Source organism: Bufo gargarizans, chromosome 6 (assembly GCF_014858855.1).
Source record: "Bufo gargarizans isolate SCDJY-AF-19 chromosome 6, ASM1485885v1, whole genome shotgun sequence".
Taxonomy (NCBI): domain Eukaryota; kingdom Metazoa; phylum Chordata; class Amphibia; order Anura; family Bufonidae; genus Bufo; species Bufo gargarizans.
The window spans coordinates 385,691,667-385,712,705 of record NC_058085.1 but is presented as its reverse complement, the minus strand read 5'-3'; the positions used below and the strand labels follow the sequence as shown (position 1 = coordinate 385,712,705).

The window sequence follows — 21,039 nt, the reverse complement described above, 5'->3', positions numbered from 1 at the left end:
TCGCACCCGCACTTGCTTGCGGATGCAATGCGTTTTTCACGCAGCTCCATTCACTTCTATGGGGCCAGGACTGCGTGAAAAACGCTGAATATAGAACATGCTGCGATTTTCACGCAACGCAGAACTGATGCGTGAAAAAAATGTACACAGACCGATTGAAATGAATGGGTCAGGATTCAGTGCGGGTGCAATGCGTTCACGTCACGCATCGCACCCGGGCGGAAAACTCGCTTGTGTGAAAGGGGCCTGTAACGCACCGTTTCAGCAGACAAGGGGTTAAAATCCGTTTAGGCGATATGCCCCTTTCTGAGAGACAGGCACAGCTACTGCAGAACACCAACCTCCCGAACTGGATACAAAATAGCACTCCAAACTGGAACCTCGCGAATAGCTGCTGACAGACGAACAGGAAAAGCGTACAGTCAGCTTACACTCCTGGCAATTAGTCTCTAACAGCATATAGGGAATCCCCCCAATAACGAGACAAGGCTCCGTCTTGAGGGTCAGCAGTGGTCTGACTGTACTTCAAGTACAGCCTCTTTTATTCATAAGAAACATACATAGTACTGCCCACAGGGTTTTGAAATCCAACCAATCAATACCTTACAACACACACAATGCAAGTACAGCAACCAATCGTTCCCGCCCCCTAGAGGACCAGAAGGGAGACTGCGACACAGAACAGATACAACACATCCCCAAAATGCATCATGGTTTCCTCCTCTCTGTCCCAGAGACAACCGAAGGCAATCCAATTATCTCTCAGGACAAAGGGAGATCACCAATACACATGTGGAGACAACAGGACAGACATCACCATTTAAACACACAATGGCACACCCCCACAGCAAACACAGACATTTAACATATCCCCAGATAGCTCAAGTCTGAGTGCATATCATTAGGTGAATGGCACTCAGAATACACGAATACAATAATATTAGCTATCTGGGTGCCCTCACATAACATACAATTTAACCGAACGCATAATAACATAAAATACAATTCTACAGACAGATTTAAGCTGTGCGGCCGGTCTGTCTTCTCCTTTAAAGTTACTATGGGCCATAATCCTGAGGCAAGAGGCCTTCAAACAGCCCCCTCCAAAACACCGTGGCGAGGTTGGTTTTGCCACGCATCTCCCCCCCCCCCCCCAGGGAAGACTAACCAGATACCTGACCTCACGCTGGTCGGTACCTGAGTTAGTCTGGCAGGCCACCCACAACAAAATACTGGACCTGTTGAATTTTGGGGCCTGGCTCTGTTCTGTAGGTCCCCAGCTGTTGAGTGGGCATCTGCTACTCCTTGCTTTGTGGTTCTCCAGCTTGGAGCTGTAGGTACTTGGTGGGCAGAGGCCGACTGCGCTCTGCCCAGATGCCAGCTCTACCGCTGGGGTGAGGGGGGTAGAAGCCAGTCCTGTAACAAGGGGGTCGGTGGAGCAGAGGCTAGCGGCTCTCTGCCCTGATGCCAGCTCTTCCGCTGGGAAGGGATCAGTGGGTATTGCAGGCTCATCCCCTGCCCCCAGAACTCGGTTGGGAAGTAGCTGGGAAGGGGAGGGCTCGCTTACCTCCTCCTCCTGGTATCCCTGCGGAGATGGCTGGGGATCTGGTTGTTTGAGGGGGAGACCGACTGTCTCCTCTTTGGCTAAACAGCCCTGTTGCTGGGGGACAGGACCGACTGTCGCTACCCCCTGTGCTGTGAGTGCAGAGACCACGGTCCCATCTGCACAGTTGTGGGGCTTACTGTCTCCCCCTGGTGCGTTGAGCTGCCGCTGGGGAATGGAGACTAGGCTCCCAGTTCCCAACAAATCCTGCTGCTGGGGGACAGGACCGACTGTCTCTGCCCCCTGTAACTCCGCCTGCCGCTGGGGAATGGAGACTCGGCTCCCAATTCCCTGTACATCACACGGCCGCTGGGGAATGGAGACTAGGCTCCCAATTCCCAAAAAATCATGCTGCTGCTGGGGGGCAGGAACAACTACCTCTGCCCCCTGTAACTCAGCCTGCCGCTGGGGAGGGAGGCCGCTGCTCTCCCCTCCCTGCACTTCACACTGCCGCTGGGGACTGGAGACTGGGCTCCCTCTGTCCCGCAACTGTAACTTCCGATGGAGGTCCACCCAACGTGGCAGCTGACCGTCACCTTCTGCCCGGTATAGTAGGGTCTTGAACACTAGACTCCTCACAAACTTCACGGATTTCTCAGCTGGATTGGGTCTGAAGAAGTTCAGCCGCAACCACATCATACGGTCAAATTACTCAACAGAGTATCTGTACTCCACTGCTGGTTCCATCCTGGTGCTTTTAGGGTCGCTGTACTGAGACATGCGTTGCCCTTAAATTGTAGAATCCACAGAAATGGTGTCTCCTGTAGCTGTCCTTCTGGCTGTAGGAACGATCCCGCTGCTTGCCACCAATGTAACGGCACCGTTTCAGCAGACAAGGGGTTACAATCCGTTTAGGCGATATGCCCCTTTCTGAGAGACAGGCACAGCTACTGCAGAACACCAACCTCCCGAACTGGATACAAAATAGCACTCCAAACTGGAACCTCGCGAATAGCTGCTGGCAGACGAACAGGAAAAGCGTACAGTCAGCTTACACTCCTGGCAATCAGTCTCCAACAGCATACAGGGAATCCCCCCAATAACGAGACAAGGCTCCGTGTTGAGGGTCAGCAGTGGTCTGACTGTACTTCAAGTACAGTCTTTTTTATTCATAAGAAACATACATAGTACTGCCCACAGGGTTTTGAAATCCAACCAATCAATACCTTACAACACACACAATGCAAGTACAGCAACCAATCGTTCCCGCCCCCTAGAGGACCAGAAGGGAGACTGCGACACAGGACAGATACAACACATCCCCACAATGCATCATGGTTTCCTCCTCTCTGTCCCAGAGACAACCGAAGGCAATCCAATTATCTCTCAGGACAAAGGGAGATCACCAATACACATGTGGAGACAACAGGACAGGAATCACCACCCAAACACACAATGGCACACCCCCACAGCAAACACAGACATTTAACATATCCCCAGATAGCTCAAGTCTGAGTGCATATCATTAGGTGAATGGCACTCAGAATACACGAATACAATAATATTAGCTATCTGGGTGCCCTCACATAACATTCAATTTAACCGAACGCATAATAACATAAAATACAATTCTACAGGCAGATTTAAGCTGTGCGGCCGGTCTGTCTTCTCCTTTAAAGTTACTATGGGCCATAATCCTGAGGCAAGAGGCCTTCAAACAGCCCCCTCCAAAACCCAGTGGCGAGGTTGGTTTCGCCACAGGGCCTAACAAACCAAGTGCATAATTTCGCCCTGCAGTCATGTGTAAGTCTCTATTCACACTAGGGCCATGGCGTCCATGCATTAACATAGCCAAGATAGCTCCTGAAGGATTACTGGCTGGTTCTGGGATTTTTGACAAGGCGCAGCAGGCTGTGGTATTCTTGCCATCAAAACGCAATGGAACAGAAAGTGAAAAACGGCTGTCCAAAAAGAGGGGATAGAAGAGGAGGTGGATAGAAGATAGTAGCATAGGACAGCAGGATCCGACTACACAGGGTGTGTTTGTAGTCTGTAACCATGGAGACAGATGAGAGATGTAGACAGAAAACAGTTGCAGATTATTGAATCATTTTTATTGTTGCAAAATTGATTCATTTTATAGCTTAGGAAAATAATTTGCATTAAAGGGGTTTTCTGAGATTTTTATACTGATGACTTACACTCTGGATAGGTCATCAGCACATGATCGGAGGAGTCCCACACCTGGGACCCCGTCTATCAGCTGTTTGAGAAGGCAATGGCGTTCCTGTGAGCGCCGCTGCCTTCTCGCAGCTCACCAAGTACAGCGCTGTACATTGTATAGCTGATGTGCTTGGTATCGCGCTCATCCGCATAAAAGTCAATGAGCTGCACCTAGTCCACGTGACCAATGAACGTCTCGTCACTGGCCTAGGAAAAGCCAAGAGAAGGCCTTGGTGCTCACAGGACCCCCGCTGCCTTCTCAAACAGCTGATCGGCAGGGGTCCCGGGAGTTGGACCCCCACCGATCAGATACTGATGATCTCAGAAAACCCCTTTAAGCATGCATGTTATCTGTATACCAGGGAGAAGGGCGGCCGCTGAAACCTCTGAGGCCTCTTATCTCTGGTTATACAAAAGGCTGGGAAAATCCAACTTAGGCCTTCTGCACACTAACGTGTGCGCCCCGTGGTCGTGCTGTGGCCCGCAAATTGCGGGCTGCAATGCACGAACACCGTCCGTGGGGCAGCCGCAGCGGATTGCGGACCCATTAATTTTAATGGGTCCGGGATCCGGCCGTTCCGCAAAAAGATAGGACATGTTCTATCTTTTTGCGGAATGAAAGTACAGGATGAAATCCCACGGAAGCACTCCGTAGTGCTTCCGTAGGGTTACGTTCCGTGCTTCCGTCCCGCACCATTCCGCATCTCCGGATTTTTGGACCCATTGAAGTGAATGCCCACGGAACGGCACCTGTGTATTGCGGATCCGCAAATGCGGTCCGCAATACGGCAACGGGGCGCACACGTTCGTGTGCAGGAGGCCTCAAGGCTACATGCACACGAACGTTGTTTGTTTCCGTTTTTTTTTGCGGATAGGGTGCGGACCTATTCAAGCCCGCATCAGTATGTCCGGTCCGTAGCCCCGCAAAAAAAATAGAACATGTCCTATTCTTGTCCGTTTTAGGCATTGTTACAATGGATCCGCAAAAAAAAACTAAAAAACGGATGGCATACAGATGACATCCGTTTTTTGGGGCGGACCGCAAAACACATACGGTCGTGTGCATGTAGCCTAACCGATATGTTTCCTTCAGCATCAGATGACTAGGAAGCATCAGGAAACCCCCAATGACATTAGAATGAAGGCGGATCGTGGTGAGGACCATTCTCTGCCCTGGGATTAGAGGTGGAAATATTTGTAATGTATCCGATATTGGCTGTCACGTTGGTCCTTCTAATGCAATGTTATCGAATGCAAGTTCTAACAGAAACCTGTTTTCCGCAGGCTATTGTCCCCTGGTATCAGCCATTTCAGATTGGGGGGAGAGGCTGACTATGGTGTTTTTTTAATGTGATGTTTGGTATTGCAGGTCAGTCCGATTTATTTTAATTAAACTGAACGGCAATACCAGCCACAGATTGTGGACAAGTGAGGCGCTGTTTTTGGATGTGAGCAGCCATGTTTTTATAATCCTGGACAACCCCTTTAAGAGAGATTCCAGATACAGCACATCCAGTTTATTTAGTGTATAACATACTTTGTGCATCAATAATACATCGTTGTTAAAATCTCTGCTGGCTGTCATTAAATGCTAGCCTTCAATAATTATCTCCAGCCCTTATAGGTTTCTGGAATAGGCAAGTAATGACTAATATGGCCGTTATTACAGCCGACTCGCTGGTTTGCTGGCAGATTCTGAGATTGAGACCACCCCATATATAGCAACGCCAATGACCCCATACAGAGTAAATAATAGACCATAATAGAAAAGTAGAATGTATTAATCTTACAAATAATAACACAAATATAAAAAATAGGGCCAAAGCCCCAAAAATGTATGCTACAGAAGAGAAGCCAATACCAGGCAGTTTAGGTTACTTTCACACTAGCGTTTTTTTATTCCGGCAAGCCGAGTACAAGCGGAAAGCCTTTTTTACCGGATCCGTCTCATCCGGTATTATCCGGAATCCCGGATTCGGTATTTAAAGATCAAAAGCAAAAATAGCTCCTCCTATGTCCGATGCGGCATTTTCCGGAACACTTGGTACCGGATCCGGCATTAATACATCTCTATGGAAATTATTGCTGGATCCGGCAAGTGCAGTATTTTGTCCGGTCACATACCGTACAAGGGACGGAACGGAAGACATCCTGATGCATACTGAACGGATTGCTTTCCATTCAGAATGCATTAGGATGAAAACTGATGCGTAGAGTAGACCCTTTACCGGATTTCAATACCGGAAAAGAATAACGCTAGTGTGAAAGCACCCTTAGACAAGGCCAATGGGATAATAATAGAGAGAACTATATTTAAATTAGTATATCTACAATACCACACACATTGAGGAGAATAGTCGACATATCCCACATCGTAACTCAGTGAGAGTCAATGGACATGCGACATATTGTAAAATACCCAGGTTGAAGATTATATATGTACATGTATAGTAATTAAATATAGAGGTAGTCAATTAGCCCCCGTTCCCTTAAGGGTCCATTCACACGTCCGTTTTTTCTTTCCTGATCTGTTCCGTTTTTTGCGGAACAGATCAGGACCCATTCATTTTCAATGGGTCCTGGAAAAAATCGTACAGCACAATGTGTGCTGTCCGTTTCCGTTGTTCCGTTCCGCATGTCCGTTTAAATATAAAACATGTCCTATTATGTTCCTGAAAAATCGGATCCTGGTACAATGCAAAGTCAATGGTTCCGCAAAAAACGGAAGACATTCGGATGTCATTCCGTATGTCTTCCGTTTTTTGCGGAATCCGTTCCTGGAAACACATAGCAAATATTTTTTTTTTTTATTTATTTATTTTTTTCAAAGAAATCCAAACAACTTTATTTGATTATTGAAATGTATACATGTTTCCGTTTTTTGCGGATCCACAAAAAACGGATGACATACGGAAACATTTTCAGGAACAACGGATCCGCAATAAACGGAAAGAAGAATAGAAAAATACTGACGTGTGAATGTAGCCTAAGGCTGAGTTCACACGAGCGTGACAGATTTGGTCCGGATGCGTTCAGGGTGCGTTCAGTGAAACTCGCACTATTTTGCAAGCAAGTTCAGTCAGTTTTGGCTGCAATTGCGTTTAGTTGTTCAGTTTTTTCCGCGCGGGTGCAATGCGTTTTGATGCGTTTTTCACGCGCGTGATAAAAAACTGAAGGTTTACAAACAACATCTCCTAGCAACCATCAGTGAAAAACGCATCGCATCCGCACTTGCTTGCAGATGCAATGCGTTATTAACGCAGCCCCATTCACTTCTATGGAGCCAGGGCTGCGTGAAAAACGCAGAATATAGAACATGCTGCGATTTTAAAGCATTGCAGAACTGATGCATGAAAAAAAAACGCTCATGTGCACAGCCCCATTGAAATGAATGGGTCAGGATTCAGTGCAGGTGCAATGCGTTCACCTACTGCATTGCACCCGCGCGGAAATCTCGCCCGTGTGAACTCAGCCTAAATGAATGGAGTAGCAGGTAGAGCATGCACACTGTCACTCCATTCATCTCAATGGGACTCAATAACCGAGCGCTATCTAAGGCAGTCCTATAGAGGATGAATGGAGCTGCAGTGTGCATGCTTGATCAGCCCCTCTATTCATTTCAGGGCTCCACAGAGGGTACAAGGACCCCATTCTTGTGATCGGTGGGGGTCCAGCCTCTGGACTCAGTGGATAGGGGATAACTCGATATAACTGGAATACCCCTATATATAGGAATAAAATTCTTAATAGGGGTCAAAGCACTTTTCATGCTACAGAGCTCCCCCTAGTGGTGGCAAAAATATGTATTATTTACAGAGGAACTGTCACCAATATTTGTGTCCCCCATGTAGTAGCAATCCTGGATTATCATACCTCTGCGTTTTGCCGTTCCCCCCTTGATTACCCCGACTCCCATTTTCATTTTCGGAGTGGCACCGGAATAAAGGATAGGGTTATTTTTACACTGGATGATTCCATGGTGGGCATTTGGCCGTTTCCTCCCTCTGCCCTTGTATTTACACCTTTATGACCCCCGTCCAGAGGATGAGGAGGGCAGAGAGTTTTCTTATGTATTTATTTGGGACACGGCCATCTGTCCCTTTTTTTGTCACCAGATCAGTTTCCCTCCTCTGCCTGCGAACACGGATTACTGATGACCTAAAGGCAAATCTGTTGCAGGGGTTGGGATGAGACAGGCTGAATAACAAAGGATAAAAGTGTGTCACATCCTTCTCCGCGTGCACAGGGCCACTGCCCGGGGGCTGCTCTCTATGGATACTGCTATGAAGTCTATAGGACGTCCTCGTCTGCATGTATCATGTGTCCAGTCCTCTGTGCCTGTGGTATATTTATGTATCTCATTGCTTCCCATCATCATCCTATTTTATATCAGCAGCAGCAATGTACCAAGGATCCACCACAGACACCTTTACCTCATGGCGCCCCACTCACAGCCTCAGTGCCTCCATAATAGCCACAGTACCATCAAGCCAGCCATTGATTCCCCTCCACAGCCCATTCCTTCAGTCATAACCACAGTGCATGCGGTACCCCCACAGTACTTCACAGCCATAGTGCTTTCCTTATACCCACAGTACAGCCAAAGTGCCCCTTCATGGCCATAGTGCCTCAGTTATACCCAGTGTTGGACTGGGGTACCTAGGGCCCACCAGTAAAATTTATTTTGGGGGCCCACCATACGGATACATTCAAATATAATTAATAATTTAACAAGTTTTTTATATCAACATAGGCTGGTTGAGGTGCTGTACATTGAATATATGTATGTAGTGCAGTAAGTCTACTGTGTTATGTGCCACTTGTGTAAGGGGGTGGGAGACTAGGGGCCCACCTTGCTCAAGGGCCCACCGGGGGATTCCCCTGTACCCCTGTGGGCCAGTCTGAGCCTGGTTATACCCACAGTACAGCCAAAGTGCCCCTTCATGGCCGTAGTGCCTCAGTTATACCCACAGTACAGCCATAGTGCCCTCTTCATGGCCGTAGTGCCTCAGTTATACCCACAGTACAGCCAAAGTGCCCATTCATGGCCGTAGTGCCTCAGTTATACCCACAGTACAGCCATAGTGCCCTCTTCATGGCCATAGTGCCTCAGTTATACCCACAGTACAGCCATAGTGACCTCTTCATGGCCATAGTGCATCAGTTATACCCACAGTACAGCCATAGTGACCTCTTCATGGCCATAGTGCCTCAGTTATACCCACAGTACAGCCATAGTGCCCTCTTCATGGCCGTAGTGCCTCAGTTATACCCACAGTACAGCCAAAGTGCCCATTCATGGCCATAGTGCCTCAGTTATACCCACAGTACAGCCATAGTGCCTCAATTATACCCACAGTTCAGCTATACTGCCTGCTTCTGGCCATAGTGCCTCAAGTACACCCACAGTACAGTTACAGTTCCCTCTTTATGACCATAGTGCCTCAGTTATACCCACAGTACAGCCATAATGCCCTCTTCCTGGCCATAGTGCCTCAATTATACCCACAGTACAGCCATAGCGCCCTCTTCATGGCCAGAGTACAGCTATAGTATCCAAATCACAGCCACAGTGCCTCCATCATAGCCACAGTACATGCAGTACACTGCAGCCATAGTACCTGTGCCAGTTCACCCACAGTACAACCATAGTACCTCCATTATAGCCACATCACCCACAGTAAAGCCATAGGGTCCCCTTCATGGCCATGGTGCCTCTATTATAGCCACAGCACCCATGGTATAACCATAGTGCCTCCATTATAGCCACAGCACCCATGGTATAGCCATAGTGCCTCCATTATAGCCACAGCACCCATGGTATAGCCATAGTGCCTCCATTATAGCCATAGTGCCTCCATTATAGCCACAGCACCCATGGTATAGCCATAGTGCCTCCATTATAGCCATAGTGCCTCCATTATAGCCACAGCACCCATGGTATAACCATAGTGCCTCCATTATAGCCACAGCACCCATGGTATAGCCATAGTGCCTCCATGATAGCCATAATGCCTCCATTATAGCCACAGCACCCATGGTATAACCATAGTGCCTCCATTATAGCCACAGCACCCATGGTATAACCATAGTGCCTCCATTATAGCCACAGCACCCATGGTATAACCATAGTGCCTCCATTATATCCACAGCACCCATGGTATAGCCATAGTGCCTCCATTATAGCCACAGCACCCATGGTATAGCCATAGTGCCTCCATGATAGCCATAATGCCTCCATTATAGCCACAGCACCCATGGTATAACCATAGTGCCTCCATTATAGCCACAGCACCCATGGTATAGCCATAGTGCCTCCATTATAGCCACAGCACCCATGGTATAACCATAGTGCCTCCATTATAGCCACAGTGCCCCCTACTGTCAGGATATGAGACAAAAACAGGCACATATTACTACTTCTCTGCAATGCGCCAAAGATGTGACTTCTCTGCTCTCATTTCATGTTTTCTTGTATAACCCCCCCCCCCCCTTCTCAACTAAAGCCAAATATCAATGCCTCATACACACGCTCGGGCCAGTTTGCAAGTACACCAGTGAAGCTACTGTATGGGCATCGTCCTGGAGTGTAGGAGGAACCCTAATCAAATACGGGGAGAACATGCAGACCCCATGAGATGGTACCCCTTATATTCATATCCAGGACCTCAGCACTGCAGGCAGCCATGCCAACCACGTACCCACCACACTGCCCGTCCTGCTCTTCTGTTCCTATGTGCCCTACTGCAATTGTGTTCCCAGGCGGAGACTTATATTATGATGTCATTTAGCAGATGTTGTCGTCATTGGGGGGCCACATAGTAGAGATCAAAGGGCCCCATAGCATTTGGATGGTTTGCCTCTATGGTATATATGCCCTTGCAAATGGTTGACCATCAGACCTTATGTTGACATCTTCAGGAAGAGGTTAACTGCTGGATCCCATGCTCTGTGTAGAGCAGAGGGGGCATTTGTGGGTCCTGCATGCTACAACTAGGGTACATCACTAAATCTGGGTTGTGAACCACTGAGCCTTAAAGGGGCTCTCCACCTTGGACAATCCTTACTTGTTAGAGAGGACTGATCACAAAGTCTCCCCCAGCCATTGGCTGTAATCTGTAGGAAAACCTGGCATTAAGCGCTCAGTTTCCCTGCAGCGCCTCCGCAGGGGGGGAGGATGAAGTACTACTCTTTTCCCATTCAAATCAATGGGTTGTCTGTGTAATACAGGATAGGACACGCCCTCCAAAACAGGAGACACCCACTTTAACCCAGAGATGAACTCCTGAACATAGGGGCCTCCTCTATTAAAGGAATTCTGCCATGACGGGTGCAAAAAATGAAAATCAGAACCAGCCCTGTAGCTCACATGGGTCCAGAGATCTCCCTATTTATTGCTCCGGTTGCTCTGCTTTAGATTTATTTCAGGCTGGGGGTGTCCTTTCTCAAGGGGGGTGTCCTTTCTGCTGTAGCTCTTTCTCTGTAACTGCCACAGCTTCTAACAGATGGTGAAGATTTAAACTGAGCATGTGCGACCACGTCAGTAAGGTGAACAAGAAATAAGGAAAAAAGCAAACAGCAGGTGGCGCTGTATAGATAGATTTCAGCAAATAACTCAATGGCTATACTAAATTTTTAATGACATGCAATTAGAAAAGCATTCAGATCCAGGAGCTGGTTTGAATAATGTAGAATATTTTCCGTGGCACAAGCCCTTTTAATGGGGTGCACGAAAAATAGATATTCTAACTGTACCGGACACTATAAGCTATGCTGGTGACAAGGTAGAGAGGACAGAACCCTGAATTATAGCAATCAAATATCTCTGGCCATCGATCCTAATAGTCTCGGCTATAAATAAGGCGATATGCTGCATATATTTGGTATTTTGGCCATAGAAAACATCATGGCACCAAATCACACCATTTACATTGACAGGAGTCCCGGCGTGTTGCCATGGTAACTACAGTGATTTGCATCAACTAAGGAACTGGCACAGAACTCCGTGGAGAGGGAAATCAGCAAGCGGTGCGGGGAAGAGTATGGAGGACTACTTGTGCATGCTATGACTCACATTTATGGATGACAGCGGGTTTATAACATGTCTAAAATCTAAAGAGAGTATTTAAAGTGCGCCCGCTATTATGTAAGAGGGCGATCCGCATACGGACGGATTATTCTTTGCACTCTTTGGAAATGCGCATGGAGCCTTCTGCAGGACACCACCACATTAGCTGCTGCGGCGGCCCTTTGATTGCATCCCAGAGATGGTTATAGATATAGCCATTGGAGGACACGACCAGCAGGGGGGCATAGTGGGCACCTTGGTATCTTGGAGTAGGTTTGTGATCAAAGAGCATCTCCGTCATCAATACCACTGCTATATGTGACCACCCACCTGTTACGTGCAGGTCCATCCTAAGAGCTAGTTCACACCGCGGATTTCGTGTATTCTGCGGCAGAAACCCCTGCTATGGTTTTTCAAGGAGCTTATCTATGAGCGGACGCGCAGCAGCGTTCATGTGGACACATGTCAAGAAAGGACATGTTCTTCCTAAAACTGCAGTATCCCATTGAAAACAATGGGAGGCAGATCCAGTGTGGCTGCCGGCGGCTTTTTGGTGCAGAATCCATGCCAAATTCTGCCGGGGAACAGGGCCTAACACTTATGGCCGACAGCTATTCCTCCCAACACGTTACATAAATATTAGCCAAATTTGCTGATTTCAACAGGAGCGGCTGGTCATCTAATGTCCCCCGATGGCAGGGAGATGTCTGGCAGTGACTTTCTCCCCATTCAGGACACATGCTCAGCTGAGCCGAGGGGAGATGCTTGGCTTTGTTTGGTTGGAGGATGACATCATTGGTACATGCATGGTAGTGCCATACAAATACCACAGTGCAGCACAATATACCTCACCAGCAGCGCCACAATAATACCACAGTGCAGCACAATATACCTCACCAGCAGCGCCACAATAATACCACAGTGCAGCACAATATACCTCACCAGCAGCGCCACAATAATACCACAGTGCAGCACAATATACCTCACCAGCAGCGCCACAATAATACCACAGTGCAGCACAATATACCTCACTAGCAGCGCCACAATAATACCACAGTGCAGCACAATATACATTAATTTTTCCTGGATGCGGTTATCTTCTCCCTGTTTGTGAGCGCATCCAATCAGAGCGCCCTGCTCTTAGCCAGGGAGAAGGAGCTCAAGTTCTTGCGAGATCTTGAGCTTTTACACATCCTGAGCCATGCGCCATCTTGGAGTCCCTGGCGGAGAGCACCGCAGTAGCAGCGGCAGCAACAGCAGCATCCGCCGGGGACTCCAAGATAGCGCATGGCTCAGGATGTGTAAAAGCTCAAGTTCTCGCAAATCTCGCGAGAAATTGAGCTCCTTCTTCCTGGCTAAGAGCGGGGCGCTCTGATTGGATGCACTCGCAGCCAGGGAGAAGATAACCGTACCCATTACAAATTCAAGTCCCCACCTAGTTGAACCGAATCGCCTCATTAGCATATGAGGTGCCAAAATAAAACGGGGACCACAGCGGACGAAAGGGGGGGTCCTTTGAAAAAAAAACCCAGAAAGACATCACTGGGGGCCGCACTGTAAGGTAATATAACTATTTCAATACATGTATCCTGGTGAAAGGTTGTCACGGCTGAGGATGGGGAAAACCCTCAGCCGTGTGATGGCGGAAGATGGTCGCTGCTTGACCAGGACGACAGGATTAGGGAGCAGGTCACCTCCTAAAGCGTCCCTAACCTGACCCCAACTCCTAGCTGCATGGGCCGACCTTTAGGCCTTGTTCACACTTCAGTGTTTAGTCAGTGATTTCCATCAGTGATTTGTGAGCCAAAACCAGGTGCAACTCTAAACACAGAACAGGAGCAGATCTTTCCCTTCTACCTCATGTCTGTGGAGGCTCCACTTCTGGTTTTGGCTCACAAATCACTGATGGAAATCACTGACCAAACACTGAAGTGTGAAAGAGGCCTTAAGGTAGGAGAACCCATGCTCAGGAACCTCGGAGCCCTAACTCACCCTCCGACCGGTCCCTGGACTAGGAGTCAGGGTAAGACAACCTGTTCCTTCTGGATACGGAGGAACAGGAGTCTCACTGGCCAAGCTGCAAGGAAGGGAGAACAAATACAACCTATGGCAATGGCAGGTACTTGCCACAAACATAACACTCACCTGCCACAGACACAAAGCCTAGAACCCATGTGGAAGTACTGCTATCCACAAACAAAAGGACTCGGCACACAACACACATCACACGGGAACCCAGGACCATAGGTGCAATAAAGAAGCATAAAACCAAACACATCTTCTAGACACCAAACGACATTATTTTTGCTTCTTTATTGCACCTATGGTCCTGGGTTCCCGTGTGTTGTGTGTTGTGTGCTGAGTCCTGTTGTCTGTGGGCTGTACTTCCACATGGGTTCCAGGCTTTGTGTCTGTGGCAGGTGAGTGTTATGTTTGTGGCAAGTACCTGCCATTGCCATAGGTTGTATTTGTTCTCTCTTTCTTGCAGCTTGGCCAGTGAGACTCCTGTTCCTCCGTATCCAGAAGGAACAGGTTGTCTTACCCTGACTCCTAGTCCAGGGACCGGTCAGAGGGTGAGTTAGCACTCCGAGGTTCCTGAGCATGGGTCCTCCTACCTTAAAGGTCGGCCCATGCAGCTAGGAGTTAGGGTCAGGTTAGGGACGCTTTAGGAGGTGACCTGCTCCCTAATCCTGTCGTCCTGGTCAAGCAGCGACCATCTTCCGCCATCGCACGGCTGAGGGTTTTCCCCATCCTCAGCCGTGACAGTATGACCAGAAGGATGGCCCCCACTGGCAGTTGGTAAGTAACCAGGAGGCTGTCTCCAGCAAGCATGGCTGAAGCACCCTCCCTGACTACTGTCTACAACTGAGGCTTTATAGGGCCAAGAGGCCACACCCAACAATCAGACACACCCCGTGCCTCACACCCACAGAAGGGAAAAGACAACTTAAAGGGGAAGTGTCCAAACAACGAACACACTGTGGCTGTTGCCGCAGGCAACGACATGGGTGGCAACCATGTCCTGGGAGTCAGCCCGAAGGCCGGGACACTGCCACCACATGTACACTATACAACCAAACGTTGCCACGGACAGCCACAGTGAAGGGAAGATGTCAGTGCACACCAAACATAAATAGAGTGCACACAGACATACAAAAGTGCATACAAACACGCACACAACTCCAAGGGGACCGCAGACATAGCTGTTGTCCGCGGCAACCGCACCTGAGGCAAACAGCAAAATGCCACCAGCTGCGGTTGACACAACAACCCAAAACCGCGGGCAACTGTATGCGACTCCCAAGGAGTCACGGCCATAAACATGGTCGTGACAAAGGTCCTCTTTAAGGCACCCTCCTCCTATAGGAGGTTGCCTCAGCAATAGGATCCTTAGCTTACTAAGTTTCTGTAAAGGTGTCCTGTATTCTGTTGTCTGCCTGAGTACTGATCTTCTGCCTATTTACTGTATTCTGACCCTCTACTGCCTGACCTGACCTGTGCCTGACCCCCGTATTGATCCTACTCTGTCTGCCCTGACTTAGGATTGGTTTCCATATTACATGCATTCTGCCAGCCTTGACCTCAGCCTGTCTCTGACTGTGATGTTGGCTGACCCCTCGGTGTCCTGTACTGGTGTCTCTGACCCCCCGAGGGTCAGCTGTCAATCACACAGAGACTACTCCAGGAGGCAGCAGCTTGGTGTTTCCCCTGCAGCATAGTCCAGATCCCTGTTCAGGGGCAGCACGGTGGCTCAATGGTTAGCACTGCTTCGCTGGGGTCCTGGGTTTAAATATAACCAAAGACAACATCTGCATGGAGTTTGTATGTTCTCCCCGTGTTTGCTGGGGTTTCCTCCGGGTTCTCCGGTTTCCACCCACACTCCATACTGATAGGGAATAGTGTTGAGCGATTCGGGTTCGGGTTATTGAAGAATCTCGTTATGGATTCCGTTACCATTTAGAATCCATAACATGATTCTTCGATAACCCGAACTTTAGACGCCGAACTTAAAACACAAGTTCGCTCAACACTAATAGGGAACTTAAATTGTGAGCCAGCGTGATGATAATGTCTGGAAAGCGCTGCGGAATATGTCGGCGCCATATAAGTGCATACAATAAAAAAATAAATGGCGCAGCAATTTCTTGATTATTGTGGCAATATACCGCAATTTGATCGCCCTACGAACAGTCCCTTTCTGGTCCATCAGATGATGCAGGAGGAAGGATCAGATTCCGTATAGAACTCATATGAAACTTCAGTGGTGGGTTTAGCGTGTCCGTACTGAACGCTGTATGGCGCAGTAGTATTTTACATACTACACCGTCAATTACCGGATGAAAAAAATCCTGGGAAAATAAATTGGTCTATTTCTTCATCAACATTGTGGGGGTGGGGGGTGTTCCCTTCCTTTACTATCACACTGTTAATGGTGATTGCACTGGGAATATTTCCGAGCGAGTAGGATCATTGTGTCAATTCGGGGACTTATTAATAACCGCTACGTACGTGTAAGCACTTAGGGTTCACAGAATTGGGGTTCTGCAAATATTGATCGTGATGGTATAGTAGTAACATTTCCTCCGCACTACCACCCCCCCATCCGCTCCTCTGTGTACACAATGATAAAGCAGAGGAATAACCTCTCTCTCTCTTGTCTTTTGTTGTCCTCCCAGCCTATGACTGTTCCAGCTCCCTCCCAGCCTCCTCTTCCTCCTCCTCCTCCTCCTCCCCCTCCTGTATTCATGAGAGTCAGAGAGAGGAGTAGCCCTAGAGAGCAAGTAGCAAGAAGAAGGAGGAGGAGGGGGGAAGGGTGCAGGACAGGCCACCTCCTGGGCCTCTTTGTGGGAGACACAGAAAGGAGGGGGGGTGTTTAATGTGGGAGTGAGTGAGAGCAAGCAAGCTGGCAAGCAAGCAAGCACCCTGCAAGCTCCTGCACTCCAGACTTCTGCAACAACCCATCAGAGGGCCACAAGCCAGCAGCAGGGCTGGCGTTTGCAGGAGCAGCCATTGTTGCACTGCAAACAAAGAGGGGGGAAGAAAAAAAAAGGAAAGAAAAAAAAACAGCAGGCAACCTTCCTCCACCTTTCAGCCTTCCTGTTCCCCTTAGGCTGCCATTATCACTAGCTCCAACTAGGCCTCCAGCTCTGGCCCGCAGTGTTTTATGACATTTCCTTTTGGCCTGGATCCCCATACAGACATGTTTTAGCTTTTTTAGTTTGTGGAGTATCTTGGTTTTTTATTCATTTTTTTACCTTATTTTGCTGTTTTATTTCTTCAGGTAAGTGCCTGCATGCGTGTATCTATATACAAGGGGGGTGTTTGATACTTTAGATTGTGGAGTATTTTTGGTTTGTTGTTTGTTTGATGTTTATAGCTCACATTGGTGACAGAGGCCTGCAGCCCATTGCTTGGTATGTAATGTCTTCCAGGCCTCTCTTACAATGAAGGAGGTGTTCTCATCTTATTTAAAGGGACAGAGCTCACAAGAAGTGGCACTGGGGATCAGTTGGGGACCGCCATATATATTTTATGCTATTGCCCTTTTATGCGTTTTATGCTATTGTTCTTATTCATTTTTGCCTTGTTTCCTCTTTTATACACTTTATAATTCTAATATTTTACTTTACGTGTGTGTATATAATATACAATGTTGCAATCCACCTTCACTGCTAACACGTTGCAATTGTATAGACCAGGCCTAACTAGTTATGGCCTCTACTGGCTTGATTCATGTACTTTTGTTTAGTTCAGTTTATTTTCTCTCTGTCGTTCCCTGCCCAGAGTTCTCCCCCTTGAAATTTTCTTGTGTCACCTTCTGTTGGCCATTTCATGAGCCACGAATATAGGATTTGTCCGGGCACTAACTTTGTTGACACTGATAAAGTTGACCCCCCCCTCCTGTTCCCTTTTACATTCCATATTTAGCTTTTTGTATTGTGTCAGCCCATCCGCTGGCGCAGCCATATGTCCATGTGAATGATAAACCATGTGCATATTGTCTACTAGGAGTAGTCCAGGCACGAAGGAGTTAAAGAGAAAGCTCAGAGGAAGCTGATGATAGTGCCCCCCCCTTTTTTTTTTTTTTTTTTTTTTTCCCATCCCCCTTCCTTTACTGTTGCTTTACAGCTTTGATAATCTCAGCTTGCTAAAACAAATGATTGCTTCAAAGAAAATAAACAGTTTCATTCTGCATGAGACCAGGGACAGATCATGGAGAAAATGGTCGTATTGTAATATATTGCGTATTGTAGTGGGGGTGTCGCGTGTGGATCTCTCGATTTGCTATTTTGTCCCCTTTCCAATATTGTAAACCACAGAATGGAAATGGCTTGATTTGGTCTGTTTGTTTCCCTATTCTATTTTGGTTTGATTTATATTTTTATATTATTTTCATTTATTTTGTATTATTTTGTAGCAGTTTTTTTGTATTTTTTTAATCACTTTTGATTTTGAGACGCTAATTTCAATTACCGTAAATATTGATAGCTCTTTGGTTTATTTTACTGTACTAGTAACTATTATTATTTTATTAGAGTATCTATGGGTCGGATAAGTGGCGAAATCCGTTGTGCGCAAATGTCATGCCGAAGTATTGCAGTGAAGGCGGGGCAATCATAGGAATAAATGGGTTCACAGTGCAAATCGGGCCGCGACATGCGAATCGCTAAAAAAATCCAGCGGTGTTGGATGTTTTGCGGGTCGTGGTTGCAGCAATCATGTGAGTCGCACTGCGAGTCTTGACCCCATTTATTCCTATGGCTGCCCTGCCACACTGTGATACAAAATTACGGTCTTTTAAGACTCTGTTGCACCGGAAAAAAAAAAAGCTCCAATATATCTCTTGAATATGCCTATAGGCCCCCATTACGCCAATGGATGCCAAGAGTGTCCCTTTTGGCCTCCGTTCGGGGCCATCCTGCAGGGTTTCCATTTTTAATCTGCATGGGATAGCAAAGTGGACTGTACTCTCCCATGCAGAGGCGTCCGGTAAATATAATATCAAATTTTATTTATTTTTACCGGATGCGGTGGAAGCTTTCACATGTGGATTTACCATGAATTGCCGCAGTTCTGCAGATAGCACAGGTCCCACTTTTTGGTAAAACGGTATGCGGTCGTGAGTGCAGCAACATCCACTATGTAGGAATGTACCCGAAGTCCTCAAATGGCCATTCGATATGTGGTCACTAGGGATGAGCGAACTTCTGTTTTCAAGTTCGGCGTACAGGGTGTGGAATATCTAAGAATTCCGTTATGGATTTCGCTGCCATGGACCAAGTGGTAACGGAATTCTTAGATATCCCGAACCTTGTATGCCGAACTTGGAAACAGAAGTTCGCTCAACACTAATGGTCACGTTTTAATGTCTGCATTATGGCCGCGAGGTCTGACCCGACTGCATAATATGGGTGGCAAAGTGTGGCCATGTGAGCGCTGTCCGCCTGAGGCCTTAAGGACGGTCACGTTCGCATATAGAGGTAGTTAGCCAAAAAGTGTGTGTACGATTTTTACCATGTTCTCCTATGTGTCTTTCAGCCACATGGGTTTTATACAAGTGCCATCTGAGAGAACCACCTCATCAAAAAATCTATGTGGACAGAACACATATTAAAAAAGAAAATTATGCTGTAAGGGTTAATTCAGGCCATGGTCATTACCTGAACCTACAGCATCACTTGTGTGTTGCGTGAAAAGGATGCTCTCTAGGATGCATTCTGTTTGGCTGTCTGTAAGCCAGGTTCACACCTCTCCTATTGGCTGCAGAATCTGCTCCGCGGCAAAGTACAATCAAGTGTCAATGGTTGGAGGCCCTGATCGTTGCCGAAAATGCCACCAATTTTTTTTTTTTTTTTTTTTTTTTTTTTTTTATGCAGACTTCATCGAATGCTTACATGGCTGTGTAACATTTATGTGATGTGTGAACCTGGGCATGATGGCAGAAGCAAGCATTTTTCATACCCAAAGCCTAGTTATAAAGCTTCCATGTTGGGTTCGGTCATGGTTTGACCATTTCATTTGATGGTTGGTTCACCTATGAAGAGGTTGTTGAGCTTCTGAGAAGTGCTCTCTGTGGCGCAAGAATTTGGAAAATGTTTTTTGGGAAAGGATTTGGGTACGTTTTACTGTTGAGAAAAGCGAGGGATTGTGTGAGCTAGAGATGAGTCACCATCCATGGGAGTTGGGGAGAGATCTGGCCATGTATGGCTGGCTTTTCTTTTGTATTGCTGGTCATAATGAACCTTTTAAAGGATTCTCTGGGATTTAGAAATGGCTCGGGGACAAATTGCAGACTTTAATTTCCTGAAACAAGACTTAAGACCTTTGAAAATCTTCTGTAAGACGTTGGCTAACTGTAGTGTTCAAACATGCTGAAGAGTAAGGTGCGTCAAGGGGTTTTCCAGGAGTAGACTACGGGTGACCTGTCCGTAGGGTAGGTCATCAATATCTGATTGGTGGGGACCTGACTCCCGGCACCACCACTGATCACCTGTTTGAAGAGGCTAAGGTGCCTCAGTGAGTGCTGCGGCCTCCTCACTGCTAACCAAGTACTGCACCGTACACTATATAGCGGCTGTGCGTGGTATTGCAGTCCAGGCTCATTCACTTAAACCGGACTATGCTCCACGTAGGCCATGTGACCAATGAACATGATGTCACTGGACTAGGAAGAGGCCGTAGCACTTACCAGAGCATCACAGCCTCTTCAAACAGTTGATTGTAAGAAGGCGCTGGGAGTTGGACCCCCACAATCGGATATGTACGAGGTGTTTCAGTAAATGCTGCGTCCTCCTCAGTGCTAACCAAGTACCACGCTGTACATTGTATGGCGGCTGTGCTTGATATTGCAGTCCAGGCCCATTCAGTCTAGGCTGCTTGTAGACCATATGAACGATGAACGTGACCTCGCTGGACTAGGAAGTGGCCGCAGCACTAACGAAGCAGCACAGCCTCTTCCAACAGTTGATTGGCAGAAGGTGCTGGGAGTTGGACCCCCACAATCGGATATGTACGAGTGATCATTCGACTCCCATGCAGTTTCTATTGTCCCATATAAAAGCCTTCTTAGGGGCAGTTTTGGGTGTTTTTTGTGGGGGCAAAGGGAAAAAACTCTAAACGCCTGACTGCTTTTGGCCATATAGTGCAGTTTTTTTTTACATGCATTGCATGATGTTTTATAGGAAACTATGTACCATCGAAACCC

The 21,039-nt window shown here is 47.5% G+C and overlaps 1 protein-coding gene across 11 annotated transcripts in view; it reads left to right on the top strand.

The window, feature by feature from the left end:
* The window catches only part of LDB1 (LIM domain binding 1), a 154,833-nt gene that overhangs the window by 86,963 nt on the left and 46,831 nt on the right, over nt 1–21,039 (top strand). For 2 of the 11 annotated variants that reach the window (XM_044300070.1, XM_044300068.1), the window contains exon 1: nt 16,625–17,115. The exons of the other annotated variants lie outside the window; for them this stretch is intronic. The gene's annotated coding sequence lies outside the window, so the exon portion shown is untranslated. Of the gene's footprint in view, nt 1–16,624; nt 17,116–21,039 lie in introns of those variants that run through there. 11 annotated transcript variants of the gene reach the window in all.